Below are 27731 nucleotides of genomic sequence, written 5' to 3' on the forward strand. Positions count from 1 at the left end.
TAAAATGTTTGTTTCATCTGAGCTTTTTAAACTTTGATATAGAAAACTGAACTAAATATCTAAACAAAAATTCATTTTGAATAAAAAAAATCTAAATGTTTTATTTCAAAAATGTCAAAAAATGTTTGGATTTTGGGAGAAAATTTTTGTTTTTGTGTTTCATTGGTCTGCAGCCATGGAGTCTTTTTGACCTTACCAATGCTATTAGAGTCAGCAGCTCTGGCTTGGTGACAAGCCACAGGCTTTTGTGAGCCAACTGGCTCAAAACCCCTAGCTTGCTAGACTAATTTCAAGATACAAGCCACTGTGAGGTCAGTGAATCAACACACTAATTCACTGGGATGTTGCTAAGGAACCGGCCTCTGTGAGGTCACTGGTGCAGCACCTCCAACTTCCTGGGATGATGTCAAGACATAGGCTTGTGCAAGGTGATCAGTATCTCTACCTGTATGGCTATATATCTTCAATTTTTTAAAATATGACTATAGGCCCATATCCTGTGCCCTGGGTATCTATCCCATAAATTAAACAAAGGATTATCCAGAAATACCCTCCCTCAGTACCCTCCCTCCTCAACAGCCTTAGAGAAGAAAGAATAAAGATGAGTTTTGCATCATTTGCAGAAGATTAACAAATATGGGTTCTGGCAGACCAAAATGGGGAGTGAGTTTCAAAACCATGGACTGCTCTCAGAGAATGACCTACCAGCAATTCTCTCTTATTGATATTGAGATAGCTCCAGCTCAAGTTCCAATGCTGATCTCAACTGTGGCCATATGTCATCTCTCTCAGGTAAGTAGGCCCAAAATGTTTTTGGGCTTTATAGGTTAAAATTAATGCTTTTAATTCCTCTTGGAAGCTTCTGGAAACCAAGCACAGATCACAGAGAACTGGTGTAAAAGTGTTCTCAACATGCTATTCCAATAATAAGCTCATTACAGACATTTTATCACAAGGTGACAATTGCACAAATCAATTGTGGCAAGGTCCACATCAGCGTGAAAAGGTTCAGGTAAAAAGAAATTGCTCTTGGCCACAACTGCTATCTAGGCATCCAAGAGTAGCCCACTATCAAACGCCCTCATGTTGCATGTCTGTTTTACAAATGGTAGTCAAACTCCCCAATGCAATGTGCTGATACAAGTTCCACCAACTCTTCCAGCAGCTTTTCCCATCCCATCAGCATTAGGAAATGATCTTGGAACCATTAGCAATTATCGTTAAGGACTCATGGAGGACAGGTGAGGTCCCAAAGGACTGAAGGGGGGCAAACATAGTATCTATCTTTAAAAAGGTGAACAAAGAAGACCTGGGGAATTATAGACCAGTCGGCCTAACTTGAGGATTTTTTTCAAAATGGACAAGATGTACAATTTCCAAAATACCACGAGAAATATTTTCTTACAGAACATTTGGCCTGATCACAAGCCCCAGAAACTTTACGGGAAAGCCTGACCTCATGAAAGTTGCAGCCCAATATGTTGCAGATTCCTAAGGATTTGAACCACTGGGAATTTATCTGAACCACAGAACTAGTTGATATTAACCCATCATAGTAAGGCACCGACGTAGTGCAAATGATAGTGTGGATTTCTCTTTTCTAAAATAATTCTTCTTATTTAGAGGGTTTCTGGGAATCCATTCAATTACTGGCTTATGAAACTTGTTCACATTGCTTATGCGGGAAGGCTGCCTCATTACACAAGTGTACATTGATTAGACTTATAGTTTCCTTATATAGCCCAAAAAGGTGAGTCCACTCTGATTCCATATTTAAAATCTGCAGTCAAAAGCACCACTTTGCCACATCTATTCCAGAAGCCTGTGCATGAGTAGATCTTGTGGATACAGTATAGGCAGGATACTGTGCAGGCAATACACTCATACGGCTATGAAGGGCTCTATTTGCTTGGATTGTATATAAGTTCTAGTGTATAGTGTATATTCCAGTGCATGAGTAAATTCTATGAGACTTCATCTACTGCAGTCTGATGACCATGCTGTAAGAAAGAGGCCCCTCTTTCTGCGCCACTTATAGTCAGTGAAGCTCCATATGAATAACAGAGAAAAATCCCTTTGATTGCAGATCTAATTCTTTTCTGTTTTGGGTATTATCTATATTACTATGAATGTACATAATTCATTTTCTGCTCCCCACACCCTTCAATTGTTTTGCAATTACTGTTATGACTCTGTAGATATCCCAGTAGGAGCAAAAAAGGCATGTTTCTGTACCAGGATTTTTTTTTTAAGTTATTAGTTGCTATATTTTTAGTCCAGAACTGTGAAGAAACACATGCAGCACATTATGATAATGTGCTATGCCAGGTTACACTGAGTCACATTGTGTTTAAACAACCACTTTATTCTACCATCTGCTACATAATGGGCTTTTTGATAAATGTGTGTCTGAGCTTTGACTATGGGATGCACATGAGTATTGAGGCTGCACTTTTCCAAGCTGTTCAATGTGCCTGAATCTCCTTCACACTAAGCCCCTGTACACTTTAGCAATACGCAAAGGCCTTAAAGTGGGTGTAATTGTAATTCCCTCCCACTTTACAGCCCCTTTATACAGCTAGAGCAGTGTAAAGGGGACAATGTAAATGAGAATAATAAGGGCCTTTCTGGCCAGTGACTGTGCTGTTCAATAAAACATTAGAAAATACGCTGTTGGGAACAATCCTGCATTGCACACCACATTGGGTCTTTCCCAGCTTCTAAATTCTGTCATTCCATTATACATTCTTCTCTGCTGATTCTGTGATGCTAACACATAATATTTCACTGCAAATTTCCAGCATCATCCTGTTACTTAAAAGTCTTTTAAAACTACAAATTTAGCAGTTGTCTAACATACTAGATAAAATACACCAGGCACAATATAACTCCAGTGCTGTTTAGTTTTCATAGAAATTGCCATACCAGCTCAGTCCAGTGGTCCATCTAATCTGATATCTGCCTCCAGCCTTGTCCAGTACCAGATAAAGTATATTTCACTTCTACAGCAATTTTCATCCAAGGTGGGTAAGTAGTATTAGCCCCATTTTATACAGCTGCTTCAGGAAGAGCTGTGAGACACCCACAAAGGACACTTATGTAATAATATGTCCATGTGGAAAGTTCATTCATGTTCCTAGTTAATTAGTACTTCACTTATATCCAAAAGCACAAGGGGTGATACCCCATAAATTTTTAATCTAGGATATATAACTAAGGATATTTTTATTTTACATATTCTATTACATCTATTCTTTTTTGAAGTCCTACTGTGTTCTTTGTCTTCATGATAGCTTGTAGCAGTAAGTTCCATAAGACATTGTGTGCTTTGTAAGACAGAAAAAAAAAATCCTTGTACCATTTTTAAAATCCTTGCCTTACTTAATTTATTGAGAATTTCCCTTTGTTATTGTGTTATGAGGAACAGTAAACACAATAGCCCAAGTGACTCCTTCCACATAATATTCTTAATTTTATGTATGTCTATCAGGTTTCCTTTTATAAGTTCTTCTCTGAACTAATTACTTCTAACTTGTTTAAATCTCACCTCACAGGAAAATCTTTCCTCTAATCATTTTTGTTGCTCATCTCTGGGCCTTTCCCATTTGTGCCATGTCTTTTTGAGACAAATTAAAAGCTGAACAGTATTCAAAATGAGGGCATTATGACATTTGCACAATTATTCTCTATCACATCCTTAATGCCAGCCTAAAAATCATATTTGCTTTTTGACTGAAGCAAGGCATTCAGATATTCACAATGATACTTTGGTCTTTTCCTTGAGTGGTTACAGTTAAGTTAAAACTCATCAATGTTATGAGTAGTTCAAACAATTCTTTTCAATGCACAATGCCTTGCACCTGTTGAAAGGAACAACTCGAACTCCTCATACATGTTGACTGATTCTAAAAGGATACGTATGTCATGACATTCCATTGAGTTTGGAGTATTTGTCTTTTGGAATCACAGTAAGAACTTCCACCCCCTGAGGCATTCCCAAAACTGCTGTGCAAGACTGCCCTAATAAGTGACTACTTAGGTCTAGGCCTAGTCCTGAGGATGGAGAAAATAATTTTGCCAATTTTATTTTAGGCATGATTTTTTAAAACCCAAATCTAACTGTTACACCCACCTTTTTAATTATATATCATAGTGGAATTACTGTACCCTTACAAAATAGCTACCATAACAGAGATGTGATGCACTGAACAATTTTAAGTCAGGTGACTGTTAAACAATGGTTCACAAGTAGCAGCAGCAGCAGAATTCTTACTATCTTTGGAGAAAAATATAACTTAAGGGGCTTTGTACCTGAAATAATTTTAGACCTACCTAGAGAAATTCTGTCCAGACTGGATTAGGTTCCAGTATTCCATGTTGTACTATGTCATCCAACAATGGGAGCTGAACTGATCTAATATAAGAGGATAGGATGTGTTAGCACAATGTGGATGTTACAGGAATATAATAAACTGTGGGGCCCACCGTCATTTTGGAAGCAATTTCATGACCTAATTTTTTCCTGTAATTAGTAAGTAGTGAACAGAGTTCACTGAAAGTCTCACATGGACTTCACTATACAGGAACATTTTCAGAGGTTCCCCACTATATCAGAATAAACTTTAATTTCTCAATTGCTTGTGCCTAATTCCACACTAAATGCCATGGGACTTTAGTTACCAAGAACTGAAAAGTAATTTATGTCCAAAATAACAGGGAAGAGTCTATAAAAGTGCCTTGAAGATTGAAGTTTTGATGGCTGATCACTTTAGAAGCAAAGCATCCAAAACCCCAATAGTGATGTATGTTACTAAAGCGCTTTGAGAGCCTTTGATGGAAAAACGTGATAACTGCACAAAGTATTATTATTTAAGGCCAGATTCATCCCTGCTGTACCTCCATAGGAATTTGACCTATTCTATATAGTTTTACTACTACTACTTGATAAAACAAGGATACTTTTAAATTTTTTAGTCTTACTGGATAACTACATATCCATTGAAAATTATAGTGACAAGATACCTTATGAGTAATTGCTGTCACTTAAAAATCACTGCTCTACTTTAAAAAAACAAACAAAATAGCTTAAACAATTTTTTCTCCTTTATCTAGAGAGCTTTCTCCCAAAGGATAGCAGATATCCATGTGCTTAAGTGTGTGAATTACAGCTAATGCACATCCTTGGATACTTAACCTTTGCTGATTTAGAACTCTGTCCTGGTCAAAATTCATTTTCAGTGTATTTTGCTGCAGAGCCTCTGCAGTGTTTCTTCTCCTGCTGAGATGAATCCTGATTCTACTGACCAAAGTTGCTCAGAACTTGCTCCATGGATAGCGAGTCCCAGCTCTAGGCATGCCTTCCTGAGTAGAAAAAGCCACGTCTACTCAAGAACATACATAAGAACATAAAAACGGCCATACTGGGTCAGACCAAAGGTCCATCTAGCCCAGTATCCTGTCTTCTGACAGTGGCCAATGCCAGGTGCGCCAGAGGGAATGAACACAACAGGTAATGATCAAGTGATCCATCCTGTCGTCCATTCCCAGCTTCTGGCAAACAGAGGCTAGGGACACCATCCCTGCCCATCCTGGCTAATAGCCATTGATGGACCTATGTTCCATGAATAGTTCTTTTTTGAACCCTGTTATAGTTTTGGCCTTCAAAACATCCTCTGGCAAGGAGTTCCACAGGTTGACTAGGTGTTGTGTGAAAAAATGTTTCCTTTTGTTTGTTTTAAATCTGCTTCCTATTAATTTCATTTGGTGGCCCCTGGTTTTTGTGTTATGAGAAGGAGTAAATAACACTTCCTTATTTACTTTCTCCACACCGGTCATGCTTTTATAGACCTCTATCATATCCCCCCTTAGTTGTCTCTTTTCCAAGCTGAAAAGTCCCAGTCTTTTTAAACTCTCCTCACACAACAGCCATTCCATACCTCTAATAATTTTTGTTGCCCTTTTCTGAACCTTTTCCAAGTCCAATATATCTTTTTTGAGATGGGGCGACCACATCTGCACGCAGTATTCAAGATGTGGGCATACCATGGATTTATATAGAGGCAATATGATATTTTCTGTCTTTTTATCTATCCCTTTCTTAATGATTCCCAACATTCTGTTCGCTTTTTTGACTGCCACTGCACATTGAATGGATGTTTTCAGAGAACTATCCACAATGACTCCAAGATCTTTCTTGAGTGGTAACAGCTAATTTTATATGTATAGTTGGGATTATGTTTTCCAATGTGCACTACTTTGCATTTATCAATATTAAATTTCATCTGCCATTTTGTTGCCCAGTTACCCAGTTTTGAGAGATCCTTTTGTAGCTCTTCGCAGTCTGCCTGGGACTTAACTATCTTGAGTAGTTTTGTATCATCTGAAAAATTTGCAACCTTACTCTTTACCCCTTTTTCCAGATCATTTATGAATATGTTAAATAAGACTGGTCCCAGTACAGACCCCTCGGGGACACCACTATTTACCTCTCTCCATTCTGAAAACTGACCATTTATTCCTACCCTTTGTTTCCTATCTTTTCACCAGTTACCAATTCATGAGAGAATCTTCCCTCTTATCCTGTGGCTACTTAGTTTGCTTAAGAGCCTTTGGTGAGGGACCTTGTCAAAGGCTTTCTGAAAATCTAAATACACTATATCCACTATATCCCCTTGTCCACATGCTTGTTGACCCCCTCAAAGAATTATAGTAGATTGGTGAGGCATGATTTCCCTTTACAAAAACCATGTTGACTATTCCCCAACAAATTATATTCATCTGTGTGTCTGACAATTTTGTTCTTTACTATAGTTTCAACCAGTTTGCCCGGTACTGAAGTCAGGCTTACCGGCCTGTAATTGCCAGGGTCTCCTCTGGAGCCCTTCTTAAAAATTGGCATCACATTAGCTATCCTCCAGTCATTTGGTACAGAAGCTTATTTAAATGATAGGTTACAGATGACAGTTAGTAGTCCTGCAATATCACATTTGAGTTCCTTCAGAACTCTTGAGTAGATACCATCTGGTCCTGGTGACTTATTACTGTTTAATTTATCAATTTGTTCCAAAACATCCTCTAATGACACCTCAATCTAGGACAGTTCCTCAGATTTGACACCTAAAAATAATGGCTCAGGTTTGGGAATCTCCCTCACATCCTCAACTGTGAGACCGATACAAAGAATTCATTTAGTTTCTCCATAATGACCTTATCATCCTTGAGTGCTCCTTTATTATCTTGATTGTCCAGTGGCCCCACTCGTTGTTTAGCAGGCTTCCTGCTTCTGATGTACTCAAAAAAAATTGCTATTACTTTTTGAGTCTTTGGCTAGCTGGTCTTCAAATTCTTTTCTGTCCTTCCTAATTATATTTTGACACTTCATTTGCCAGAGTTTATGCTCCTTTCTATTTTCCTCATTAGGATTAACTTCCACTTTTTAAAGGATGCCTTTTGCCTCTCATTGCTTTTTTTACTTTGTTGTTTAGCCACAGTGGCTCTTTTTTGGTTTTCCTACTATGTTTTTTAATTTGGGGTATACATTTAAGTTGAGCCTCTATTATGGTGTCTTTAAAAAGTTTCCATGCAGTTTGCAGGGATTTTACTATTGGTGATGTACCTTTTAATTTCTGTTTAACTAACCTCCTCGTTTTTGTATAGTTCCCCTTTCTGAAATTATATGCTACAGTGTTGGGCCGCTGTGGTGTTTCTCCCCCTCTCCCCCCCCGGGATGTTAAATTTAATTATATTATGGTTGCTATTACCAAGCGGTCCAGCTATATTCACCTCTTGGACCAGATCCTGTGCTCCACTTAGGACTAAATCAAGAATTGCCTCTCCTGTGGTGGTTTCCAGGACCAGCTGCTCCAAGAAGCAGTCATTTAAGGTGTCAAGAAACTTTCCCTCTGCATCCCTTCCTGAGGTGATATTGTACCCAGTCAATATGGGGATAGTTGAAATCCCCCATTATTATTGAGTTTTTTATTTTAATAGCCTCTCTAATCTCCCAGAGCATTTCACAGTCACTACCACCATCCTGGTCAGGTGGTCTGTAATATATCCCTACTGCTATATTCTTATTATTCAAGCATGAAATTACTATCCATAGAGATTCTATGGTACAGTTTGGTTCATTTAAAATTTTTACTTCATTTGATTCTACGCTTACTTTCAGATATAGTGCCACTCCCCCACCAACATGCCCTGTTCTGTCCTTCCGATATATTTTGTACCTCTTGGTATTACTGTGTCCCATTGATTATCCTCATTCCACCCAGTTTTTGTGATGCCTATTATATCAATATCCTCATTTAATATGAGGTACTCTAGTTCACATGAAAGAGGAATCATTTTGATGATATAATAAGGGCTCAACTAAACCTGCTTAGAGGCAATAATGATAGCAGTATTTCAGGAGGAAGGCTCCGAACTTTGACTACAGAATGTTATTGGTGAATGAGCCTTAAAGGTCTTGTGCCTATTGGCACTTCATCAGATATTTAATGGATTTGAATCATGAGTTAATCTTTCTTTTTGTAAAAACAGGGTATAAATCTGATCCTGGGGAGAGGACTGAATTCCATTTTGAATTATAGCTTGTGGGCCAAAGTGAAAATTTAGAACAATAAACTCCCATCCACACTAGAACTCCCAAAGGTGTTGATCACAAAGCTGGACAAAACCAAACAAACTTTCAATGGAACAATTATGTCAGAAAACGATGTTTCATGGAAATCAAAATGTTCCAGAGGAATGTACAGACTGATGAAATTTTCACTGGAAAAATGTTGAAATGAATAATTTAGACTCATTTAGATAAAGTCAAAACGAAACATTTTCACCCTATCATTTTAAATCACTGTTTTAACATTTATATTATATTGAAATATTAATTTTATATTATATATTATAATGTTGCAATATCAAAACAAACTGATTCAATGTCTCAAAATGAATTTTTTCCCTCAATTTCTGTTCCATGGGAAAATTTCAACTTTTCATTCCAATTCAGAATGAAAACAAGTTTCAAAGTGTCAGAATTCCCGTGGAATGGGAATTCCATTTTCAGACCAACTCTAGTCAATGGGAGATTGGTAGAGAGCAGGTGTGAAATCCTGACCTTAATGAAGCTTAATGAAGCTAATTTGGCAGGACCAAATACTGTCTAGACCATCCCTGCTAGACATTTATCTAACCTACTCTTAAATATCTCCAGAAATGGAGATTCCACAACCTCCCTAGGCAATTTATTCCAGTGTTTAACCACCCTGACAGTTAGGAACTTTTTCCTAATGTCCAACCTAGACCTCCCTTGCTGCAGTTTAAGCCCATTGCTTCTTGTTCTATCCTTAGAGGCTAAGGTGAACAAGTTTTCTCCGTCCTCCTTATGACACCCTTTTAGATACTGTGACAAAGTTCCTCCTCTACCTTGGTGGGTCCTGCGCTTATTGGCGGATTTTTCTCGCTTCACAGATCCACCCTGTGGGTCAGGAAACAGTCCAGAGACCTTCCCCTCTGGTAGAAGCTATAGTCCAGGTCAATTCCTCCTGTGTTTGATCAGGAGTTGGGAGGTATGGGGGGAACCCAGGCCCACCCTCTACTCCAGGTTCCAGCCCAGGGCCCTGTGGACTGCAGCTGTTTAGAGTGCCTCCTGGTACAGTTGCACGACACCTACAACTCCCTGGGCTACTTCCCCATGGCCTCCTCCCAACACCTTCTTTGTCCTCACCACCGGACCTTCCTCCTGATGTCTGATAACGCTTGTACTTCTCAGTGCTCCAGCAGTACGCCTACTCACTCTCAGCTTCTTGCACACCTCTTGCTCCCAGTTCCTCACACACACTTCCTCTCCTCTGGCTCCCCCTGGCTTGACTGGAGTGAGCCCTTTTATAGCATCAGAGGGGCCTTAATTAGAGTCAGGTGCTTAACTGCCTAACCTGACTCTTAGCAGGTTAATTGGAGTCAGGTGGTCTATTAGCCTGGAGCAGCCCCTGCTCTGGTCACTCAAGGAACAGAAAACTACTCATCCAGTGGCCAGTATATCTCCCTTCTGCTACTCTGCTGTTCCCAACTGGTCTGGGTCTATCACAATACCTGAAAACTGCTATCATGTCCCCTCTCAGTCTTCTCTTTTCCAAACTAAACAAACCCAATTCTTTCAGCCTTCCTTCATAGGTCATGTTCTCAAGACCTTTAATCATTCTTGTTGCTCTTCTCTGGACCCTCTCCAATTTCTCCACATCTTTCTTGAAATGCGGTGCCCAGAACTGGACACAATACTCCAGTTGAGGCCTAGCCAAAGCAAAGTAGAGCGGAAGAATGACTTCTTGTGTCTTGCTCACAACACACCTGTTAATACATCCCAGAATCATGTTTGCTTTTTTTGCAACAGCATCACACTGTTGACTCATATTTAGCTTGTGGTCCACTATAACCCCTAGATCCATAGCATAGCAGGCTCTTTCCCCTTCTGGCACCCCCTGCTGATGGCTGGTCTGGACCCTTTCTTCCTGTAACTCAGCCCTCTGGATAGGTCATATTTTAGTCCACCCCTTGTGTGGTAACAGAAAATCCAACAGAAAACAGCCCAATGTCCTCACAAAAAGTCTCAGCCCCAACTCTGGGTCCGGGGTCTCCATTCCTGTCTCAGTGCTTCCAGTAGCTCTTACTCCCTTATCAGGGGCTTCACACCATCTTCTCTGGTGACTAGTAGGGGAACCCAGGTCCTTCCACTCCACTGGGTTTCAGCCCAGAGACACTGTAGTGATCAAGCAAATTTTGTCTATATGACATGTCCCTGGTACCTCACTGTGCTTCTTCTGACTGTAGTCTTTTACCAGACCTTCTCCACACAACCTCTCTAGGTTTACCCTTCCCTCAAGCCTCTTCCCTAGAATCCCTCCCCCAACAAAATCCCAAAATATGGACAAACCCAACTTCACCCCTCCTCAGTCTTGACCTTCTGTCCCTCTTGGCTGCTTGGTTTTCCCTGCTTTGTTCCTCAACTGAACACCTCCAAGGGCTCTCTCCCTGCAAGTCCAGATCCCAACCTTTTTTCAAGACACACCACCAAAGCCTGCTCCACCCCACCGGCTGCTCTTATCTTTCTCCTGGTCACTTGTCAGCCTTCCCTATTCAGGAGAGAATCCCAGGACCAACTGTCCCCCAGGCTTTCTTGTTGATCCTGTTGGTCTCTCCAGTCTCTAGCCCAAGGTCTAGAGGGTGACTGCAGAGTTCCCTCCTCTCTGAAGCCCCCTTCTGCTCCACTCTTTTTGCCTCTATAGCACCACCAACCTCCTTCCCAGCTGAGCTTCATCTCTAATGAACGTTGTCCCATTCTCCAGGTGCAACCAGGTAACAATTGTCCTCAGGCCCATATTAACCATTTCACTGCCTGTGGGAGGTACACACCCCATCACCGCTCTTCTTCAGGGCCACCATTCTTTCTGCCCTTTGTTTCTCTTCCTTCCCCAGCCTCCTTTTTCTATTTCTCATTTTCTTTTCTGCCTTTGATTCCCCTCAACAATTCTCAATTCGCCTCCCACACCTTGTTTTTCTCCCAGCCTCTTTCCCATCCCATGAGCTAAAATAAGCAAAGAAATAGTAGATGTTGACATTTAAAATGTCATTTTGCTTTAATGTCAATGCCCCAATAAGATTAATGGTAGGTGGGGAAGCACACACTTCAAACATTTTTAAAAAAATAGTTTGCAGATTCAGGAAAGTCATACCACATTGGTTACACATAGTTCACATTTGGAAGGTTTTCTTCAGAACCATAAGGGTTAGACATTTATTTTTAAACTTAGATTCTTGCAAATGTTGAATGTGCCACATGGACCACAAATACATCGTGCAAGTCATGTGTTTGACATTTCTGCAACAACATGCCTTTTCTGGATTCTGCAAACTACTATGCACATTTATGACATTAGTTGTTTATTATTAATAGTAATAATGTGAGATCTTTATTCTGTTTTCACTCAGTAATTGTTTTTGAAAACCACAGATACAGCACAGAATAATAATAGTCAAGTTAATCCTAAAATTGTCTTGAATAAAAATTAATGCCATATGTTACTGATATAAAAAAATTACTGCAGTGAAGCAGATGAAGTATGATATCACACCACACAAAAATATATTGATGTTAACCACTTTATAAACTGCATATGGAACAGATATTCCATACTCTATTAATAATCAACAATTCTGAAAAGTTTGAGTAAACTTTCAGAATTAAGTGAAACTTACAAATATCATAGGGAAATTGTCTAGTGCAGCATATTTCTATAGCTTGTAAGGATAGCTTACAACATACATGATCATTCATTAAGAAACATTCCAGATTCCTGGGAAAAGTCAGGGTGCCAGAAGCCCTAATTCTGAAAAGTATTACACATAGGTGAGTTTAGAGACCACTGATTTCAACAGGGCTCTGTCCAGATGCAGGTATTCATCACGTACAATACATGGCAGAATCCAGGCCATAAATGGACCACTCAGTGCTATTTTTACCACCTCCCTCCCCAACTTAGCCTATAAAAAAGATGGCAGTTGATTTAGAAGCTAGTAAATACCACACTCTTCCAACAGCCAGTCTTGTTGCAGCCTTCCTCTGCAGGGGTGTGCGCGGGGGGGGGGGGGCGTGCCCCTGCTTGACCCCCCTTGCACACACCCCTGTGTGAATAAGCTACCTCCCTGAGTGACATAAGTTACTACGCAAAAGAATAAATGGACACGAATCTGACATCAGGAATCATAACATTCAAAAACCAGTCAGAGAACACTTCAACCTCCCTGGACACTCAATTACAGACCTCAAAGTCGCAATACTCCAACAAAAAAACCTTCAAAAACAGACTCCAACGAGAAACTGCAGAATTGGAATTATTTTGCAAACTGGACACCATTAAATTAGGCTTGAATAAAAAGACTGGGAGTGGATGGGTCACTACACAAAAAGCTATTTCCCCATGCTAATTTTTCCCCAACTGTTACTCACACCTTCTTGTCAACTGTTGGAAATGGGCCACCCTGATTATCACTACAAACGTTTTTTTTTCTCCTGCTGATAATAGCCCACCTTAAATTGATTACTCTCATTACAGTTGGTATGGCAACACCCATTTTTTCGTGTTCTTTGTGTATATATATCTTCCTACTGTATTTGCCAATGCATGCATCCAATGAAGTGGGTTTTAGCCCACAAAGGCTTATTCTCAAATAAATTTGTTTGTCTCTAAGGTGCCACAAGTACTCTTCGTTCTTTTTGCAGATACAGACTAACACGGCTGCTACTCTGAAACCTATGAAAAGAAAGCACACTCTAGGCATATATTATCTTTTCTTCAGCCTTTCCCTCTGCAATGGGAATCCCGCTTTACATGAAGGTCTAGAGGGCAGCCAGTGTTAGGGGAGGCCCAGAAAGCAGGTTCAGTAGTTTTGTACTGCCACAGAATTAAGGGAGCCTCTCCTTACATCTACATAGTGAGCAGCAGCGAGTCTCTGAGCCCACGTCTACAGATTCAGGCTTGTGGGTGTTCTCACTACGGTGCTAAAAATAGTTATGTAGATGTTCAGGCTCAGGCTCTAAAGCCAAGGGAGGGGGATGGGCTTCAAAACCTGGGCCACAATATCTACACAGCTGTAGCACAAGCCCAAGTCTGTCAGCCCAGGCTCTGTCATTGGCCGCCACGGGCTTTGTACATGGCTCTGTTGCCTAGCACTGCTGCGAAGACACAGGGACTCTGGGCCGATGACTCTAGCCTCCTACAGATCACACAAGGCGTGTGGTTTTCGAGGGTTGGGATCCGTTGCCTATTCTGAAAGGACAGCCAGTTCCCTGACCCACATCAGAACAATCTGGGGAATCTCCATAAGGGAACCTCACTGAGAGTTCCCTTCTTGACCCTTGTATAGAATTCTGTCTTTTCGTAGGCTATTTTCCCCCAGGACCCCTGCTAAACCCTTCTGCTCAAAAATCTGCTAGGTAAGTTTAAAGCTTAATTATACATAAGTCAAGTCTAAAATAAAGCTACTCCTAGATAACTTTCCTCAGGAACTATGAAGCCGTTTGCTGTACGTATGGCATTCAGGAGAGCAAGAGCAGGACTCTCAGCAAGAGGGCCAAAGTCTTAGAAATCGTCACTGGAGGGCATTTGAATGGCTATCAATCTCATCACGCTCGAAATCCCAGAAAGGTAGTGAGTACTGGGCAGAATGAGATCTCAGCATTTAATTCTAACCTCTTTCTCACCAGATATTTTGTTCATAACTTCCCTTCCCCACCATTTTATTTGTAATAGCTCCATCAAGCACTTCCCTGGGGTTTTCATTTTTAGCACCACATTTCAGCTTAGAAATCTTGGGAAGGGACAGGGCAGCACAATGAAGTTCTTAATCCCTGCCTTCACCATAAGGGAAAGGGGTGGGTAGCAGCCGGACTGTCACCCCTCCCAGGCCTGGGAGAGGAGCAGCTACTCTTCAGTCAGCTGAGCAAAGCAGGATGAGTGCTATAAGAGCACTCCAGCCCTGCACTTGCAGCTGGGATGACAGGGGAGCACCAGGCCTTCTCTCAATGCATTCAGCAGCTCTGATTTGCTGTCCTTCCCCAAGGAGACAGAGGAATGGGATGGGGCAGGGCAGGGCACGCAGAGAGGGATTTCCCTGGAAATGTTTTGTCCACAGTCCTGGAGGAGGGTCTGAGCAGCCCCTGTTGGCAGGTTATTGGTCCATATCATGAATGCTGAACTATGATTGGTCATTCTGATGGTCAGAATAAATAAAAGAAAGAGCTCATGTGGCATGTAAACAACCACAAAGTCAAACAAAGAGGAAACGCACATTATCACAGGCTTCATTTATTTACCAGCATTGCTAACTTGACGGATTTTATCACCTGTCTCATGATATGTTATTTAGAGCCCCAGCATCTGGAGACGAATGATTACATGAGAATTTTGACTTTCATTTTTAAGAAAGTTACTTTCCAGTCCCTATGACTGTGGAAGAGAGCTTGGAAATATGATCTGAGCACAGTTGTCAAAGTTCAAAAGCTAGCAGGCAAATAAAAAGAATCATGGTTTAGAGAGAGAGAGGCTTGCAGGACTAGATGTATATCAGTGTTGGTCAGTGTTGATTTCACTGTACACATACACAATATTTCCATTGGTAATAGAAATTTATAGATAGGAAAAGTAAGAGAAATTCAGCTTGAGAACTTAGAGTTTGACTGAAGGATATTTACACATGTGATGTTGACAAGTTGTGTTTTGACGGCTATAAAGCTGTAACGTTTTGAACTTCAACATCTACGGTCACGAAATAATTGTCTGACCCACCCATAATTTCCTGCAGCTATGAACATTTAAATCAATAAAATAAAAAAATGCTTAAAAATAAACTGATGTTATCCATGAAAATTGTTTTAAATAATGAATTCTGCCAAGCCCCCTTCTCTCTCTTTAATCTCGTGATTTTAAAGTCAGTCACATGATGTTGAGGGCCTAACTCAATTTTTAATATTTGGGGTTGTCAATAGCAACTTGCATATTCAACCTGCAGCCAATACAAACTTTAACACTTATACTGTACTTTACAAAACAGTTTCTGCAATGGTATGCTGCTTGGGGGAAATTCCAGCAATAACCTTAAAATAAAAGATTGGTTTGAAACTAGACAGAGTTGTGTTTCCACCATCCAACAGCATCACTGGCAAGTGGGATGCATCAATACAATATGATCACTGTGACAGGGTGTGCATACACCACACTGGGCCGGAAAGGGTTAACCCCACACTATGGGTGGAGGAAGTCCTGCCCATCATAGCATACTGGGCATGCTCCAAGTGCTATGCTTGTATAAAAGGGAGAAGCCTGGCTCAGTCCAGGCTGACTGCTGCAGAGGAATGACCTCTGGTAGGTACTCCAGCTGAGGAGCTGTCACAGCCCTTGCCTGCGGGGGCTGGAAATCCTGCGATCTGGAATGGAGATCTGTGGCCAATGGAGCCCCAAGGAATTACCCACACTGAGGAGCCCGGAGACCCCAATGCCCCATGGACTGTAGCTTCAGGAAGCATGGTAGGAAGTAACCCAGGGAGGGTGAGCAAGTGGCATCTCCCACCCGTATGAGGTCAGTTTGTTTCAGTGGGATTCCCTGCTGACCCAGTGGTGGACCACTCTGCCACTGTTAGGGCCCTGAGTTGGGGCCTGGTGGAGTTGGGTGGGTCTGTGCCCCCATACCTGGGCCACCAGGTTCCCCCCCTCCCCGTGGCTGCCCTTTGGGTATCAATCATTAGACCACACTGCCCTATATGTAAGGGCTGTTATATTGACACTGCCCTGTACCTGAGGGTTACTATATTGACTCTGACCATTAGGCTATGCGGCCCTGAACATAAAAGCTGCTGTACTGACCCCAGCCATTAGGCCAGGCAGCCCAGAACCCAAAGGCCACTGCTTTGACCCTGACCTTTGAACCTCACTGTGGTGAGGCCCAAGACAGTCGGGTAGACAGTAACTGCAGTGTCTGCACACCCACTATCCACCCTGACAGGAGATGGGGTGTGCATACACCACCATAATCAACTACAGGTTGAACCTCTTTAATCTGGCACTCCCTGGTCTGGCAACATCTGTGGTCCAGCATAGGTGCCGACTTTGTGGGTGCTCCGGGGCTGGAGCACCCACAGGGAAAAATTAGTGGGTGCCAAGCATCCACTGTTGCCAAGCTCCCCCTCAGCCCCCATCCCCCTGCGCCTCTCACATACCAGTGGCCCTGCGCTTACCAACTCCTCCTCCTCCCTCCCAGTGCTTCCAGAGCACCACGAACAGCTGATTTGCAGAGTTCAAGCTCCGGGAGGGAAGGGGAGGATCTGGAGCTGGCAGCTAGGACCGTGGGCAAGGGGCCGGCGGCTGGGACCTGGGGCTGGCATCAGAACCCCCGGGTGGGGGGGCCATGCTGGGTGCAAAGCCTGGGGGTGCTGCAGCAACCCCCACACTCCTACTTCCGGTGCCTATGGAGACCTGCTGGCACTCTGCATTGACCTCCTGTGGTTCGGCAAATTCTCTGGTTCGGCACCAGTCAGGTCCCGAGGGTGCCGGACTACAGAGGTTCAGCCTGTATATCATCTTGTCCAAACAACTGCCAGTGCTTAAAGTACACTGAAAAAAGGAGTGGGAGGTTTCCTTGTGCTGATCAAACAGGAGAAAGAGCAGTGGGAGAGCACGGGTCACCCAACCCGGAGAGAAGAGGGGGAGTGCTTCCTTCTTATTTTAAGCTGTGCTTCACTCCTGCTCTGCCTTACTTTAACCTCTGGCAATTGCTCAGACTTGCTCATGTTGACCTCCCTGTGACCCAATCTGATTTTCAGAAGATGGGTGCTCAGCACTTCTGAAAAATCAAGCTCTTTCAAAGTGTTTCTGGGCACTCAAAATCACTAGTTACTTCTGAAAATTTAAGCCTGAGCTTAGAAAGAGAAGATAGGTATAAACTTCGGAGGGACCAGAGATACTGTATATTTCTGCTTTTTGGAAAAAAAAAAAAGTCTATTATACTGTGCCAGTGCAATCACACATACAATTTTGGCTGAAATTTAAACAATAAGAACCCCCCACACCAACCTGAGAGTCCCCCTGCATGGAAAATTTCAGCCCTAATGATTAAAGTTTGGGAAAACTATTAACCACTGAAAACAGGGTCTTATAATGGAAAGTGTTGAGCAACCTTCAATAGGTGGTACTACCAGCTTCAGCTATAATATATTGTGGCAAAGTACCGTCTCCTCCGCAGCAGGCTCAGTCCTTTTTAGCCTTGGAGACACAGGCTTGGGCAAGGCAAATCCCTGCAGGTAGCGCAGGGTCTGGCTATCCCTTTTCTCAGTCAGCCCCTTGTGCTTGTTTATCTTCCCTTCTGGGGACAGAGTGCAGCCTTCCTTGCAGGAAGGGTTCAGAGTCTTGCTGCTCCTAACTTACTGGCAGCTTCCCTGGTTCTCTCACTCTCTCTCCCCCTCCTTCCACACTGGGGAGGGTTTAAAAAGGTCCCAAGCAGTTGGAGCCAGCTGACCCTAATTAGTTCCCTAGTAACCCCTTGCCCAGCTGAACCTTATTTCCCCATGGTTCTCTCTCTTCAGTGGCTTGGGAGAGGCCTTTTTAACCCCCTGGGACTGATTACTACCCCCTTTGTAGCTGTTTGTCCTGGGTTTGCCACAATATATATATAGAGAGAGAGAGACCACCACTTCATATGTATTCTGATAAGACAATTTTAACAGAGAAACTTTCTGAAACCAGAGCTTTCCTGAAACCATGCTGATAGAAGTAGCCCTGAACCGAGAAAGACAGCATGGTCAAGAAACAAGAAGTTACTATGGCAACACTGCTTGCGCAAAAGAAGAAACCCACGGTTAAAAGGGTATGGTCAGTTATGTAACAGAATGGCCCCACCAACACAGTGACAGTTCAAGTGACTAAGTGTACTACTACAGCAGAATGACAGTCATTTGGCCAAATGACTAATACTTTCAGTCATCTTGTCAAGTGACCAATTTCACTTGGGCATTTGACCAAATGCCTAAAACTCCCAGACATTTGGGGATCTGATTGAAAAACTAAGTGAAGGCATTTGAGTACAGGCTGAAAATTGCATTGTGAGGGTGATATTTACCCCTACCCCTGTGCACAGGCCAACAAAAGACTACACACTAGCTTAAATGGAGTTCAAAAGATTATGCAGGTCCTCTGCACTGGAGCAAATGTGCCCCTCAGTTAAACAACCAGAAAAATATCCATGTTCTACTTTATTGCATGTCAACTATGAGAAAGTATCAAACAGCCACTAACTGCGAGTGCTCTGGGGTTTTCTATCTCATGCACTTACTTGTTGAGGTTTGAGTAATATTGTTTGTTAATGATTAAGTTACGTGACAGTATTTGCTAGGATTTTCCTCCCTGGGTGGCTCCAAAGCAATAGCTGTTTATTGAGATCACTCACTAACATGGGTATAATACTTTAGGACACAGCCCATTTCAAATTTCTTAGGCAAAGCTAAATCATCCACGCAAAAAAGCCAAAAATTGAGATTATCAAAAGTCCATCAAAGCTTCAGAGAGATTGGCAACAAGACCCATCAAAGATAAACAAATTCATGTAAACTAAACGGAATTAAAACAGATTGATATTCAGCTGTTAAATGGCCAAAAGAAGGGTTCCTGAGCCATTCTGCAGATATGCTCTCTCTCAAGGGATATGTATGCTGTCTGTACAATATTTCCAATCTACCAGCCAGAAATCAAACCCAGTTTCCCTCTATGGAAGTGAATTTCATTATAATTATGCCTCCTCAAGATGCATGACAGTAGATAATGATAGAGAAGCCAGCACTAACATTAACATGAGAAATAAAGGAACACAACAGAGACTGCTTATATGGTAGAATGGAGAGTGGTCTCTATCGTTACTTACATGGCTCCCATCACTGAACATCTCCCAAACAAAATGAATTTTCATAACACCCATGAAACATAGGAAGATATTATTACCTCCATTTTGCAGAGGGGAAATTTAGGCACAGAGAGATTAAGTCACCTGCCCAAAGTCTCACAAAGTCTATGGCAGAGCTGGAAACTGAATCCAGGGTTTCCACATATCCCTGTTTTTCACCTTAACCAAAAAGCCAGCTTTCTGTAAAACACACCCAGCACCAATAGAAATTTACATGATCTAAATAGAGTTGCTGGCATGCAGTAAGCAGTATTATATGGCATTATGTAATCAGAGACTGCGTTGGTATTTAGTTGTGGTTTTTTTAAGCTTACTCCAATGCTATTTCAAAAAAAGTTACTTAGACCTTGCTTTCCCATATCCTCAAGAGTGCCTTGTGTAAGGATAAACCATTGATTTTTGCTCTCAGGCAGACAGCTACAGTCATAAACATGCATTAAGCATAATTTCCCCAGGATTCATATCATTTGTTCTCCAGGGTTTCTTATTTATGGAAATTGAATTTTGAACAATTTTTTTGTAATCTTTGCTATTAAGATTATAGATGCTGAGATCCATTCATGATATGTGCAGGGCTCAACATTTTATTTCTCCAGACTTCCCTGAAGAAGTACATTTTGTAGGATGAAAAGAAAGTGTTTTCTTCCAGCACAAGTCAGCTGTAGTTCTTTCTTCTTTCTGAGCTGACTCCCAGCCAAGTCTCATTAAAAGTTTTGAAAACGGACCTACCTTTCCATTACTAGAGTAGCTCATGTATTGACCAAATTCTCTGCCTGAAATCTAATTCCGATTTTCACTCAACATCTTCTGAAACACACTTTTTGTGCAATGTTTCAGTGCTATACCCTAGAACATGGAGAGCAAGAATCTTCAACATAAGTCTGTTGCTGTAAGACTTGATAGACCAATGTGTCAGAGCGCTAGCCTTTTGCCTTTGGAAAATGGGATTCAGTCCTTGTTTAGGTGACATGTGAAAATGCATTTATGGGTCATCTTAATGGGTCTCATCTTAGTCCACTGTGGACATGTGTCCACACAGCTAATGCAATATACTGTGGTCAATATTTGCTCAGAGATAACCTGTAATAGCTGGTCAAGACGAAGGTGCATCAATAGATCTGTTTAGGGAAATTTACCAAAAGTCTGTCCACATTATGTCTTGCTCTTCTAGGTAGTACTACTAGCACTGCCCTTACACAAGAACCCGGTCCCCCCTACTCCCCACTTTTTTTCAGCATGAGTATTCTAGAGCTTGAAATAAACCTATTACTCTCCTTGCACTGTAGCTAGATGCCTTTCCAACGTTTCATTCGAGCAATGATTACAACAGTGTGAATATGATGGTAGTGTGGATTGTTGTCAATGTATAATTTGTTAATCTCAAATTATTGAGAACCATATAGTACATTCAGGTATTTCCCCCCTAGTAATTTCAGAGATACAATACTGAAAGCAGGTTAGCAATTTTCACCTACAAGACCATTAACAGATACCATAAGAAGTGATTAGGCTTTTATGGTGTATAATATATACTACTGTACATGAGATATTTGTTACAGATTAGGAACACCTCCCCTCTTCTTTCACCACCTATTTCTAAATTTCCATAGACAAAGAATGGTGAGTGAGGATTATTTTAACCATTAAAATCATGTGTACACTTTGATTAAATAATTCCCAAAGAACTGGTCTAATGAAGAAAAAATGTGCAAATGCAACTTTACCACAAATGCTGGGTGGTCACTTGTACACTCTGCTTCTAGTCCCACTACTGACTGAACCATGAAAAATATGGGTTGTAGCATATTTGCTGCCTATGTTTGATATTGAAAGGACACTGCAAAGGTCCTGATGAAAAATGATGGAGTATTTAAAATATAAACTGTCACCAAGTATTTTTTGTCAGTTTATTTTTGAATTTCATTCAGCATGAACATGGAGGCCCAGGTCCAGGAAAGCACTTGCATGCAGCCAACCCTTTTTTCTTCAACCTTAAATAGACACGTAGTATCTTCTACTACTCCTTGTATGCCAGATATATAGCTCTTATATATGTCATTTATATAGAACTTTTCCATAAAGTCCTACAAAATTTAGTAGAGGATATTCTACAAAAAATTGTAGGAATATTACCAGTTCACAGAATTCTTAGAACAGAACTATTATTCTCTTTTTAAGTGTATAGGTGGCTATAAAAATCCTGTAGATTTTTGAGTCATTTCTATGAAACCTGCTAGTTGCATCCCTATTACATTCGACAGAGCTTTTCTTTAAGGGCAAGATGATATTACATAGTATCCATAGGGTCCAAGACTGCATCATAGTGCATATGCACCAAGGGCATAGTTAAGATTGGGGTTTAAGGATGCACATACAATCTGCAGCTTAACAAATATATTTGGGCATAAGCCTCACTTTTTACCCACAAAAGCTTATGCCCAAATATATCTGTTAGTCTTTAAGGTGCCACCGGGCGCCTTGTTGTTTTTGTGGATACAGACTAACACGGCTACCCCCTGATAATCTGCAGCTTGTGGCATGAGGGCAAACTACTGCATCCATGCAGATTCCCACTGATTTAACTGGGGCTCTGCACCAGTCTATACACATGCAACAAGCTGCAGGATCAGGGTCTGTCTGGCATTTGTAAGGTGAGTGGGTACTTGAGTGCTTAATACTGCAACCTTAATATAGTTATTCTTGTAAAATGTAGAAAAAGAACATGTATACTACTTTGTTATTCCACTCAAGACTGGTCTAAGTCTTCAGTCCACAGCAAGAAGCAGAGGTCAGGCTCTGTGGGTTGCTGTTGTGGTTAATGCCACCATCTACAACCAGTGGGAAAATCTCTTCTTGAAAGATCTCATAGAAAAATCCTGGAAGTACACAATGTTTTCAGCTTAAAGAAATATACTGAACCCCTGCACAAATGTGCTTCATGTCACTGACCTCACCTTCAGTCAATGACTTGTATATGGGACCCTGTACAATACAATGGGATACATTTGAATTTTAACAGAAGGAATTTAAAAAGAAAATTCTCACAAATAGACTGTATTAAAAAGTCTATTTTCTAAGAAAGAGCTGGTAGCAAGAGCCCAACTTTCTGACTTGTAAGTTTTAAGAATGAAAACTGTCCGACACAGTGTGAAAAACCTGCAGCTCCTTTTTCCAATTTGTGATGTTCTGGTGTGTCAGAGGGGAAAATCTAACTTGGAATATCTGATCTAGCTACATACAGATTGTCTGCTCTACAGCCAGACCACCTACACCCCGGTCCCTTATGCTATCCCAGAAACCAGCGTAGCCTTTGGATTCACAGAGAATTCTGCAGAGACCCATCCAGGCTTTGGATATAGTGCACTTGGTGTTCCATCACACCCAGCAGCACAGCCTCATTGGAGTCCTACTACCAGGGCTTCCCCTGACTACAGCTACTCATGGACACCCCAATACTGAGGGGCTTCATAGAAAAGGAGGCTGTATTTTCTTAGTAATCTCCATAGAGCTGATGAGTTTGGAGGTGGAGCAGGACAACTTAAGTCCTCCTAGTTCTACCCAATCCCCGACCAATCAATACTCCATCCCCAGCCTTCTCAGCCCCTGTTCCTTCTACTGCATGGATCCCAACAGCATAATCGTAGAACTGGAAGGGATCTCGAGAGGACATCTAGTCCAGTCTCCTGCACTCCAGGCAGGACTAAATATTATCTAAACCACCCCTGACAGGTGTTTGTCCAACCTGCTCTTAAAAATCCCCAATGATGGAGATTCCATAACCTCCCTAGGCAATTTATTCCAGTGCTTAACCACCCTGACAGTTAGGAAGTTTTTCCTAATATCCACCCTAAACCTCCCTTGCTGCAATTTAAGCCCATTGTTTCTTGTCCTATCCTCAGAGGTTAATGAGAACAATTTTTCTCACTTCTCCTTGTAGCAATCTTTTATGTACTTGAAAACTGTTATGTCCCCTCTCAGTCTTCTTCTCTTGTCCAGATTAAACAAACCTAGTTTTTTCAATCTTTCCTCATAGGTCATGTTTTCTAGACCTTTAATCATTTTTGTTGCTCTCCTCTGGACTTTCTCCAGTTTGTTCACATCTTTCCTGAAATGTGGTGCCGAGCTGGACACAATATTCTAGTTGAATCATAGAATCCTAGAATATCAGGGTTGGAAGGGACCTCAGGAGATCATCTAGTCCAACCCCCTGCTCAAAGCAGGACCAATCCCCAACTAAATCATCCCAGCCAGAGGCCACATCAGCGGAGAGTAGAGTAGAAGAATTACTTCTTGTGTCTTGCTTACAACACTCCTGTTAATACATCCCCGAATGATATTTGCTTTTTTTGCAATAGTGTTACACTGTTCACTAATATTTAGCTTAATATTCCACTATGACCCCCAGATCGTTTTCTGCAGTACTCCTTCCTAGGCACTCATTTCCCATTTCGTATTTTTGCAATTGATTATATCTTCCTAAGTGGAGTACTTTGCATTTGTCCTTATTGAATTTCATCCTATTTACTTCAGACCATTTCTCCAGTTGATTTTGAATTTTAATCCTATCCTCCAAAGCACTTGAAACTCCTCCCAGCATGGTATCATCCGCAAACTTTAAAACTGTACTCTTTATGCCATTAGCTAAATGATTGATTAAGATATTGAACAGAACAGAAGTCAGAACTGATCCCTGCTGAACCCGACTTGATATGCCCTTCCAGCTTGACTGTGAACCACTGATAACTACTCTCGGGGAATGGTTTTCCACCCAGTTATGCACCCACCTTATAGTAGCTCCATCTAGGTTGTATTCCCCTAGTTTGTTTATGAGGAGATGTGAGACAGTATCAAAAGCCTTACTAAAGTCAAGATATACTACATCTACCGCTTCCTCCCTAACCACAAGGCTTGTTATTCTGTCAAAGAAAGCTACTAGGTTGGTTTGACATGATTTGTTCTTGACAAATCCATGCTGTCTGTTACTTATCAGCTTATTATCTTCTAGGTCAGGGTGGGAAAACTATGGTCCGCGGGCTGGATCCGGCCCGTCAGAGCTTTGGATCCGGCCCACGGGATTGCCACCCCCATGGTGCCGTGGGCCCTGCACCGCTGCTGGAAGCAGTTGGCACCACATCCCTGCAGCCCCTGGGGGAGAGGGAGGCAGAGGGCTCCACACGCTGCCCTCCTCCAGGCACCGCTCCCCGCAGCTCCCATTGGCCAGGAACGGGGAATGGAGGCTTCGGGGGAGGTACCTGCAGGGAAGGGCAGCGTGCGGAGCCCCCTGCCCCTTCCCCCCCCCCCCCCCAGGGGCCGCAGAGTTGTGGTGCCGGCCGCTTCCGGGAGCGGCATGGCGCAGAGCAGGGCCAGGTCAGGCAGGCAGGCAGGAGCTTGTCTTAGCCCTGCTGCACACTGCTGCCACCCCAGAGCCGCTCCAGGTAAGCAGCACTGGGCCGGAGCCTGCACCTGAACCCTTCCTGCACCCCAACTCCCTGCCCTGAGCCCCCTGCCGTATCCCTCCTGCACCTCAACCCCCTGCCCTGAGCCCCCTCCCACACCCCTCCTGTGCCCCAACCCCCTGCCCTGAGACCTTTCCTGCACACCGCACCCCTTCCCACACCCCACACTCTCTCCTGCACCCCAACCCCCTGCCCCAGCCCTACATTCATGGCCCTGCATGCAATTTCCCCACCCAGATGTGGGAAATTTTGCCCACCCCTGTTCTAGGTGTTTGCAAATTATTGCTTAATTATTTGCTCTGTTATCTTTCCAGATACTGAAGTTAAGCTGACTGGTCTGTAATTCCCCGGGTTGTCCTTATTTCCCTTTTTACAGATGGGCAAATATAGAGCCCTTTTCCGGTCTTCTGGAATCTCTCCCGTCTTCCATGACTTTTCAAGGATAATTGCTAATTGCTCAAATATTTCCTTGGTCAGTTCCTTGAGTATTCTAGGATATATTTCATCAGGCCCTGGTGATTCGAAAACATCTCACTTGTCTAAGTAATTTTTAGCTTGTTCTTTCCCTATTTTAGCCTCTGATCCTACCTCATTTTCACTGGCATTCACTATGGTAGACACCGAATCGCTACTAACCTTTTTGGTGAAAACTGAAACAAAAAAGTCATTTAGCACTTCTGCCATTTCCCCTCCCCCCTCATTGAGTAATGGGCCTACCCTGTCCTTGGTCTTCCTCATGTGTCTAATGTATTTGTAGAATTTTTTCTTGTTACTCTTTATGTCTCTAGCTAGTTTAATCTCATTTTGTGCCTGAGCACATGGCGAGTACAGAGTTTCAGGATAGGGACAATTGTGCTGCAAAGATGTCTGAGCCCCACCTCACCCAGTGTGGGAAGGGAAAGATCAATGTGCAGAGGCTAGCTTCTGTGTGGAGATCTCAGGGACACAATGCAGCCCTATGAGACCATCTGAGGAATTATTTCATCAGCGCTGTAGGAGGAAAAGTACATCCTATCCAGACTACTTGCGCATTCATCCTAGAAGACTAAGAACATCATTAGAGAAAGTACAGTACATTGTGAAACAGCTTTTTCCCTAGGGAAGTAAAGAACATTCCCAAACCATACAGTTAACAATAAAACACTAAAGTAATATAATGCATCTTTCTCCACAGAATGGCATCATCTTCTGTTTTTTTAGAGCTGTGAAAAATAAAGCCACACAGAGAAAAGGTGTTATGTCTCCTTTTTGAGGCTTTAAGGACTGGGCAGAAAAAATTATTTTCCTCACTTTCACAAGCAGTGTCAGCGGTTTTGCCAGCAGTGGAACACATTTATTTGTTAGTAAGAACAGAGTCGATTGCTACATCTTTCAGAAAAATTAATATGCAAAACCCCCAAAAATCCTATGAGAACTCTTCTCCTATTTATTTGAGATCTACTGTAAGACAGAAGACTATTTTATTTTTAAGGTGAAATTAAGGGCCCCTTCTTTCACAGCTATTGGGGGTTCTATGCTCAGGGAAAACCATGTGGTTCTGTTGTATCCAGAGGGGATGAAAAGCCAGAACCCAGCAAACCCACCAAAAGCTAAGGTCCTCTTCTTATTATAGAAGGGAAAATAAACCTTACAGTCTAGTTAGTGGCAAGGCATGCTTTTCCACCCTGACTTGCTCAAAAGCCTCAGTTCTGACCCAAAGGGATGATCTAAGGGTGACAGGTTAATTTAGTCTCCAAACCCAACCTAACACACACACCAGTTCATAGCCTCCCTGTTGAGACTGTTAAAGTTACCACTTATGACTGTGATGTTTGTCACATGGACACCTGTGCAATATACACTGGACCCTGACCACTAACTCAAAAGTATTTCAGGTGACGCAGATAGAGACCCTAATAGATTTGGTTGCCCAATACTTTCATTATAAGATCCTATTTTCAGTTGCTCATAACCTTACAAATTCAAACTGTTCAAGCTGCAATTTATGTGTCTGTCTCAGGCTGAATCTTTTTTGAAAGTTTTAGCTAAAATAGTTCAGACATTTCTCAGAATGAGGTCAAAGAAAGATGATTGTTTTGTTCCTGTTAAAGACATTCTTGCAACCGTTTTATTGAGATGCTCCAGTGCATCCATGCTTTGGAGCAAGAACTTTAAATTTGACAAGCAGGGTTGTCCTAATGCCAGGATGTAGCTTTTACCATCTCTAAAAAGTACTCACATTTGGCCAATTTATAAGCCTCAAATTAAAAAAAATCATTTGCACATACTTACTAGACACCTGTGAGAGATTGGCAGCTAAAAAAGATGGCTGAAGAGTCCATCTGCACTGAACATACAGTACATACTCCATCCCACATGCCAACCAGACTGCACATGTGCTCTCTCCACAGAGCAACTGAGCATGCTCCATTCAGGGGATGGAGGGGCTGAGTAGAATTTTCCCTGTAATTATTCCTCTTGCCTAACAGGGGCTCCTATGGTGGCAGGCACAGACACTGAGAGCAGGGAGACTGTCTCCTCTGTACTTTCAATGACCTCACACATATATTGGGCTGAGGCAGCATGAAGCAGAAGTAGGAACCTGCCTGACTCAAATGCAGAGGGCTAAGAAATTAAGAGGTGGAGGAAAGAGCTACAGTGTGGGGGTGGGACAGGAGCAGGAGAAGAGTGGGGAGGGCAGGAAGAGAAGGATGGGTCAGGAGTTTGGCAGAGGTGAGATGGGTAGGAGCAGGGGAGAAGAGAGGAGAGAAGAGGAAAGGTCGCAGAAGGATCTGTAAC

The sequence above is a fragment of the Emys orbicularis genome, chromosome 1 (genome assembly GCF_028017835.1).
Source record: "Emys orbicularis isolate rEmyOrb1 chromosome 1, rEmyOrb1.hap1, whole genome shotgun sequence".
NCBI classification, from domain to species: Eukaryota; Metazoa; Chordata; order Testudines; family Emydidae; genus Emys; species Emys orbicularis.